General features: G+C 40.5%; 1 long non-coding RNA gene across 2 annotated transcripts; it reads left to right on the top strand.

The window, feature by feature from the left end:
• The first annotated feature begins 3,435 nt into the window (after positions 1–3,435).
• Positions 3,436–5,503, top strand: LOC149120460 (uncharacterized). Of its 2 annotated transcripts, none has more exons than XR_016225588.1 (2): positions 3,436–3,891; positions 5,034–5,503. It is a non-coding gene; the product is annotated as an uncharacterized LOC149120460 (long non-coding RNA). The 2 variants fall into 2 exon arrangements; XR_016225589.1 differs by having other exon boundaries at positions 5,031–5,503.
• The last annotated feature ends 2,981 nt before the right edge of the window (positions 5,504–8,484 follow it).

Raw genomic sequence — 8,484 nt, 5'->3', positions numbered from 1 at the left:
CATATTTTGAACCAAAATAAATTTATCTTTTAATTCCATTTCCACAATCATTTTAAGGTACGCTTATGTGAGTCAAACAGATGGCTTCGTACACATAACACAAGGCTTGAGGAAATATGTCTGTATAAACATGTTTTTGGGGCTGGTGCTGTGGTGCAGCAGGTTAACGCCCTGGCCTGAAACGCTGGCATCCCATATGGCCACCAGTTCAAGACCTGGCTGCTCCATTTCCGACCCAGCTCTCTGCTATGGCCTGGGAAAGCAGTGGAAGATGGCCCAACTGCTGCACCCGTGTGGGAGACCCAGAGGAAGCTCCTGGCTCCTGGCTTGGGATCAGCGCAGCTCTGGCCATTGCGGCCAATTGGGGAGTGAACCAGTGAGTGGAAGACCTCTCTCTCTCTCTCTCTCTTTCTCTCTGCCTCTGCTCTCTCTGTGTAACTCTTTCAAATAAATAAATCAATATTTAAAAAATAAATAAGCATGTTTTTGAAAAATAGTGGATATATATATAATACATCCTGCTTTGCAAGGATTTTTTTTTTGCTTAATAATGTAAATATATTTTATAGCTAAACTATGTTTCTTCATATGGATTTATCATATACTATTTAATGAATACTGTACTGTTAGATATTTACTTTTCTATCCTCAAGTTTCCCTAAGAAAAAGTTTCCACAGACACTTCTGAAACCTATTTTTCCAAAGAAAGATTTTTTTGGGAAGTGCTTATTTGGGACAAGAGTATATAATAACATAATCTGTATTGCTAAGACTTTTGGTACACATCACCAATTTCTTTTGCAAATTCACCTTCTATTCAATGGCCATTGCCTCATATATGTCAAAATGTCAACAGTTGCAATAATTGTTTTGAATCTGATGAAAAACACATACTTTAATTTGTATTTATTCAATTTTTAAATAAATTTAACTTCTTACTGAGTTTACTGATAATTATATATATTATACATAGTTATTATATTATATATTATATTATAGTTAAGATATATAATATATAGTCTAATGTGATATATTCTAATATATAATTATGTTATTATAAATTATATAATTATTATATATGTTATGTAACTATATAACTATGTTATATATTATATAACTATATAATATATAATATAATAATATATGTATATATGTGTGTATATATATATACACACACACTCATAGATTTATTTTTTTGACAGGCAGATTTAGACAGTGAGAGAGAGAGACAGAGAGAAAGGTCTTTCTTCCATTGGTTCAACCCCCAAATTGCCCCCATGGCCAGCGAGGTGAGCCAATTCAAAGTCAGGAGTCTGGTGCTTCCTCCTGGTCTCCCATGCACGTGTAGGGCCCAAGCACTTGGGCCACCCTCCACTGCCTTCCTGGGCCACAGCAGAGAACTGGACTGGAAGAGGAGCAACCGGGACAGATTTTTCATTCATTTCTGGAAATATTTTTTAAGATTTATTTATATATTTGAAAGGCAGAGTTACAGAGAGGCAGGGGCAGAGAGAGAAAAAGGTCTTCCATCTACTGGTTCACTCTCCAGAGGGCTGCAACAGCAAGAGCTGCCCTTATCTGAATTCAGGAGCTTCTTCTAGGTCTCTCACATGGGTGCAGGGGCCCAAGGACTTGGGCCATCTTCTACTGCTTTCCCAGGCCATAGCAAAGAGCTAGATATGAAGGGGAATACCTGGGACTTGAACTGGGGCCCATATGGGATGCCAGCACTGCAGGTGGTGGCTTTACCAACTATGCCATAGCATCAGCCCCAGGATATACTTTTTAATTTTAACAAATTTAATAAACTATGAGTAAAAGTAATTGAGGAAACACAGGGAAAAGTAACGCTAGTGTCCATTTTCATGTATTAAAACAATTGTTTACAGAGAAAAGAGCTTTGTCAAGATCAGAAAAAAATATTGTAAAACTCTTAGGGGTAAGGCCGGCGCTGCAGCCCACTAGGCTAATCCTCCACCTGCAGCACCAGTACCCAGAGTTCTAGCCCTGGCTGGGGCACCGGATTCTGTCCTGGTTGCTCCTCTTCCAGTCCAGCTTTCTGTTGTAGCCCAGGAAGGCAGGGGAGGATGGTCCAAGTCTTTGGGTCCTGCACCCATATGGGAGACCAAGAGGAGGCACCTGGCTCCTGGCTTTGGAACTGTGTATCCCTGGCCATAGCGGCCATTTGGGGGGTCAACCAATGGAAGGAAGACCTTTCTCTCTGTCTCTCTCACCATCTAACTCTGCATGTCGAAAAAAAAAAAAAACTCTTGGGATAAAAACTTAATTAGAGATAAAAATCCACTATACCTTGAAAATCAAATTCCCAAACACAAACACAAATATAAAGTACTAAAATCCAATATAAGAAGTATAAAATAGGAAAACTCCAAATTAAAACAAGGAAGTTGAATCCCAGTTTGAAGGCCACCAGCCAATAAAACAGAGAAACAAAACTTCAATTACAGAAACACAAAATATTTCAAACATTTAAGAAATAAAAAAAAACCTATATTTCTCAGATGTATCAAAGTATAAATAAGCGAAAAATATTTTCAGATTTCTTTTAGAAAGCCAGCATTACATTGATAATGATGCAAAGTTGACCAGAACTTTCAATATAAATTAAGTATAAACTCTCTTTCATATTCAGATGTATAAATCCTTAGTATTTGTATAATAAATGAAATCGCATATGAAAATGTAATGAATAACAAGTCACATATAATAAAAAATACAAGAGGTGGTTAACATTTCTTAACAAGTCATGTAAATTTTCCAGGTAGGTGACAAATTCAAGGAGAAAATCACATGACAATTTAATGTTCAAAAACATTTAAAAATCAGCATGTAATTTTTAAAAAGTGCTTGCAGTATAGTAAAAAAGAGCAATGGCTTTCTTATTCAGATCAAAAATTTTTAAAAGGATCCTACAACGAAAACCACAATTAATACAGAATCATTGAGAGCTTTTACCCTGGAAGTAAACCTAGACCAGGAAGTCTCTATTAGTGCCAACTTCTTATTGGAGGAGTAGTTGGGGGCGAGGGGGAGAGCAAAAAGAAATAAAATAAGATGTAAAGATCAATTTCTTAACAATAAATTGCCAATATATTGGAGATATTTTTTTAGGGAGAATCCATAAAATCTAAAAACAAATAAACTGATAAATGAATTTAATGTTGTGGGAAAGATCAATGTTTTAAAAATCCATTAGATTACCAAGTGCCAGCAAGAAATAACTGGAAAATATAAAAGATCAATAGGCAGAGTAGAAAACAGAAGAAAAGAAAAAAAAAGAGTAAATTATGTTACATCTAAGTGTTATTCAAATCAATAAGTAATGCAAACGACCCAACAGAATGAGCAGAAATACAAGGAAAACGAAAGCGCCGGAATCGGATAAACAGAACTGTAACTCACTGCAACAGGTTACCGCCAGCTCCAGGCAGCATCCGCAGGGAGAAGGACGGGGACCCAGGGCGAGGCCAGTGGGTAGCAGGAGCTCGGAGGTGAGAGCCCTCCAGCCGCGGGGAGGCGGAGCCCAGGGGCGGCCATTTCAGACCTGAACCCAGGTCTGTCTCTCGCTGTTCCCATCCAGGACAACTTGAAGTTAGGGGTCCTTGCTATGGGGGATGCTGATTGGCTCCGTGCTTTGTGACGTTCCGTGCACTCAAGGCTGGCAACCTGTCCAATCAGGCAAGGTGACGTCCACAGTGCATCAGCACGCAGGGCCTGGACGTCACAATCTTCTCAGAGTTTTGCCTGCAGAGTGAACTCCTGGGAGACAGCTCCGCCGCCAGGAGCTCCCAAGTGAGGTAGACCTCTGCAGCTCTCCACCTTCACTCACTGGGGACGCTGGGCACCTAGGAAGCTGACAACCGCGACATGGTGAGTGTGTGGACCTGGTTGTACCGAGAAGGGAAAATGGAGCCGAAGGCCAGGAGGACACAGGCCTCTGGCATCTGTGGGCTCCATATTGGCGCTGGCACAGGGCTTCCCCTCGGTCCCCTCAGACCCGTGGGTTGGGGGCTTTACCGGCACCCAGGACCCCCGAGGTCCTGCCCCTTCCCTGCTTGGGTGAGACTTCTCAGCCCAGAGCCATAGCAGGCCAGCTGTGTGGCAGTAGCTCCACGTCTCCCCCGATTGTGCAGTGGGGACTGGGTGGTCTCTAGGGAGAATGTGGGCTCTGTGTATGTGGTTCATGCGGGACAGGTGCTGTCGGTTCCTCCTTCCCTCCCCACAGGGACCTGGTTCCCCCGAGTTTTCTCAATATGTGGCCTGCAGGGTACTTTCCAGGGCATTGTTCTCTTTACACAGCTGTTTCTAGGATGTCTCACTCCTTCATATGTTTCCAATATCACAGTAACATAGACTGAGTAAGGTAGAAACAGAAGTTTTACTTGGCTTGGGGTTTTCACCCAGGTTTTAGAGAAGCAGAAAGACCCTGTAATTTGGTACTTGGGCATCGTCTTAGCACTTACACTTTCTCTGTACAGGGTGCCATCTCTATGTGCACTTTCAAAATAGAAATTTTGACCACTCAAATTTATGTGTGTTTTAAAAATGATTTTTCTTGCATGAAAGTCTTCCAAATCCTGTAGATATGTCTAGTTTACTAAGTTATTTTGGATTTACATTTTAATATAGGAGCCTGTTTAGTTTTGCTTGCTTAAATTTTTTTCAAGATTGTCAGAGTATGACTGACACAATTTGTGTATCATCAAGGTATGAAAACTGATGTTTTGCTATGTGAGGGACATTAAAAAGTTATGGACAATTCACATTATCTTTTGATTACATTTTTTCATAAACTTTCTGGAATCCTCTTGTACATATACATTATGAAATGATTAAGACAATCTAACATATCCATCACATTACATCCCTTTGTTATTAAAGTATATGTAAGATATTAGCAAGTTGTGAGTATGTGATATCATAATCTGTGGGGAGTAACTCGGACTACACTAAGTTACTGGAATTAAGACTTATTCTATGCATCTGCTCTCCCACAATATGTTGCTGAGAAGGGAGAAACAGCTTCTACACAGCTGCCTCCAGTTCAACCAATAAACAGCAGGACCTGCTCCTGATTGGAGGAGGGCAGCGTACTCGGCGTGTGGGTAGCAGAGTTGGGATTGGTGGAAGAGGACTATAAAGGAGGAGAGAGACAACATGCACCAGGAACATCTAAGGGGAACATCTGAGAGGAACACCTGTGCAGCCCCCGAGAGAGCCGGCCGGTGGTGTGCCGCACCCCCGCGGAAGTGGGGAAAGTGGCCAGGGGGAACCGCCCTTCCACGGAGGTGGAAGGGATGGTAGCCAACCCGGGAAGAACCAGCAGCAAACCCGGGGAGGGCTGAGCAGACAAAAGAACAGCGCAGGGTCCTGTGTCGTTCCTCCACGAAGACGGGGAGCGACAATAATCAACTATTTACTGTGTTGAATATTAAGGTCTTGAAGTGTTAATTTTGTTAATTTATCTCATAGCTGCAAATGTGTGTTCAGCTAACATTTTCCCATGTCCTTCACTCTCAGCCCATGACAACCACCATTCTATTCTGTGATTAATTGCGACTTTCTTAGCTTACACATATGAGTGATATTGTGTGGCATTTATCTTTCTGTGCCTTATTTTAAATAGCCTAATGTCCACATTCATATTTTTGGATCCACATCCTGACAAAATGGAAGAATTTCCTTATTAAGGTTGTCTGTGATTCCTGTGTATGTGTGTTTATCACATTTTCTTTATTCATATGTTGACAGTGGGGTTGTCTCCATATCTTGTTCTTGTAGATAATGCTGCCAGTAATGTGGAGATAAAGGTATCTATTTGAGATACTGATTTGGTTTCCTTTGGATATACACGCAGTTGTGAGATTGCTTTGTCATATGTTCTATGTTTAATTTTGATTGAAGACCTACATAATGTTTTCTATATTGTATGTACCAATTTACTTTCTCAGCAACAATTTTTATATTCCTTTATTCCACCCTGGGCCAATGTTATCTTTTTACTTTTGGATAATTGTTTTAACATATATGAGATGATAATCACTGTGGTCTTAATTAGCATTGTAGTCTTCATTAGCTGTTTCTGAACCCCTTTTAAGTTACCTGTTGGCTACTTGTATATATTCAATGGAAAACTGTCAATCCTTTGTGCAATTTTTATTACAATATTTGTTTTTGAGTTGTTTGTGTTCAAACTCAGGTTGTCCAATGTTTTCTTCATTTCTTGCTTTATCTGTTCTGTTTTTCCTATCACATGCAGAATATTTCTTAGATTTTTTTCAGTCTTTGCTTTTGTCACCTATGCATTTAGTGTCATATCTAAACAATCATTGTTGAGACTAATATCAATGAATTTGCTTCCATTTGTAAGGGGTTTTATATTCTCAGAGCTTTTATGTAAGCCTTCAATTCATTTTGATTTGACTTTCATGCCTGGGTAATATAAAGATATTATATTTCAGTTTTTGGCATGTAGATGAACAATTTTCCTCTGCTTTAGATGTGGTCACTAAACACTAAGTGGCAGGATCCAGGCAGAAACTGTCACAGTCCAGTTTTTCCCTAATCTGCCTTGTCTCACAGACCCACTCTTCTATGCTCTGCTGCTCTTCCCTGTCTGCATGAAGAGACCTCAGAAGTGATCATGCACAGAGAGAGACACACGAAGCAGTGTGCAATGTTGGGGAGAAGCAGAAACTATGTAGTAAAGGGGCAGGGCCCAGAAGGCTCTGTCTCCTTTCTCTGAAAGCCTTGGATATACAGAGGCACTTCAAAAATTCCCTGAGGGATTGACATTTGGCATGTGTTACAACCCTGCTTAGTATGTCCACATCCTATATTGGCATGCCTAGGTTACAGTCACAACTCTCAATTCCAGCTTTATGCTAATATGCACTTTTGGAGGGAGTGATGGCTGAAGTATGTGGGTCCCTGTAACCCACATGAGAGACTCGTATCATCTGGGAAGCAGAGCTGATGGGGTCCTCCATACAGAGTGGATGAACATAAGGTGTTCCTTTGCTGCAATGTGTGTTGGTGATCTGGAAAATAACACGCCATCATGAACTTTGTATGTCAAACAATGATGCACAACTGAGAAAAGGAGCCCACTGAGGTATTCAGGCATTTTTTCTTTTTTTTTTCATTTTTTTTAACTTTTATTTAATGCATATAAATTTCCAAAGTACGACTTATGGATTACAATGGCTTCCCCCCCCATACCGTCCCTCCCACCCACAACCCTCCCCTTTCCCACTCCCTCTCCCCTTCCATTCACATCAAGATTCATTTTTGATTATCTTAATATACAGAAGATCAGCTTAGTATACATTAAGTAAGGATTTCAACAGTTTGCTCCCACACAGAAACATAAAGTGAAAATAATAGATGATTTTTTTAAATGATGATGAAATCAGAGCAGACCTATTGTCATGTTTAATCCCAGTGAGAGTCAAGTTAGGAATTGATAATTTTTTTTTTTTTTACAGAGGATCAGTTTAGTATGCATTAAGTAAGGATTTCAACAGTTTACACCCCCATAGAAACACAAAGTGAAATATATTGTTTGAGTACTCGTTATAGCATTAAATCTCAATGTACAGCACATTAAGGATAGAGATCCTACATGAGGAGTAAGTGCACAGTGACTCCTGTTGTTGACTTTACCAATTGACACTCCTGTATATGGCATCAGTAATCTCCCTATGCTCCAGTCATGAGTTTCCAAGGCTATGGAAGCCCTCTGAGTTCTCCGACTCTTATCTTGTTTAGACAAGGTCATAGTCAAAGTGGAGGTTCTCTCCTCCCTTCAGAGAAAGGTACCTTCTTCTTTGATGACCTGTTCTTTCCACTGGGATCTCACTCACAGAGATCTTTTGCCAGAGTGTCTTGGCTTTCCATGCCTGAAATACTCTCATGAGCTTTTCAGCCAGCTCCGAATGCCTTTAGGGCTGATTCTGAGGCCAGAGTGCTATTTAGGACATCTGCCATTCTATGAGTCTGCTGAGTATCTCACTTCCCATGTTGGATCACTCTCCCCTTTATTTACTCCATCGGTTAGCGTTAGCAGGTACTAGACTTGTCTATGTGCTCCCTTTGACTCCCAGTCCCTCCACCATGACCAACTGTGAACTGAAACTGATCACCTGGAACAGTGAGATGGCATTGGTACATGCCACCTCGATAGGATTGAATTGGAAACCCCTGGTATGCTTCCAACTCCACCACTTGGGGCAAGGCAGCCTGAGCATGTCCCAAATTATACATCTCTTTCCTCTCCCATTCCCACCATCATGTTCAACAGGGATCACATTTCAGTTAATTTTCAACACTTAAGAATAACTGTGCATCAATTACAGATCTAAACCAGTCATATTAAGTAGAACAGATAAAAAACCTGCTAAGAGGGATAATGTATTAAGTTGTTCATTAACAGTCAGGGCTATGCTGATCAAGCCACCGTTT

The sequence above is a fragment of the Oryctolagus cuniculus genome, chromosome 19 (assembly GCF_051225735.1).
Source record: "Oryctolagus cuniculus isolate XC-2025 breed Fujian yellow rabbit chromosome 19, ASM5122573v1, whole genome shotgun sequence".
Classification (NCBI taxonomy): Eukaryota; Metazoa; Chordata; class Mammalia; order Lagomorpha; family Leporidae; genus Oryctolagus; species Oryctolagus cuniculus.
This window is presented reverse-complemented; position numbering and strand designations above follow the sequence as displayed.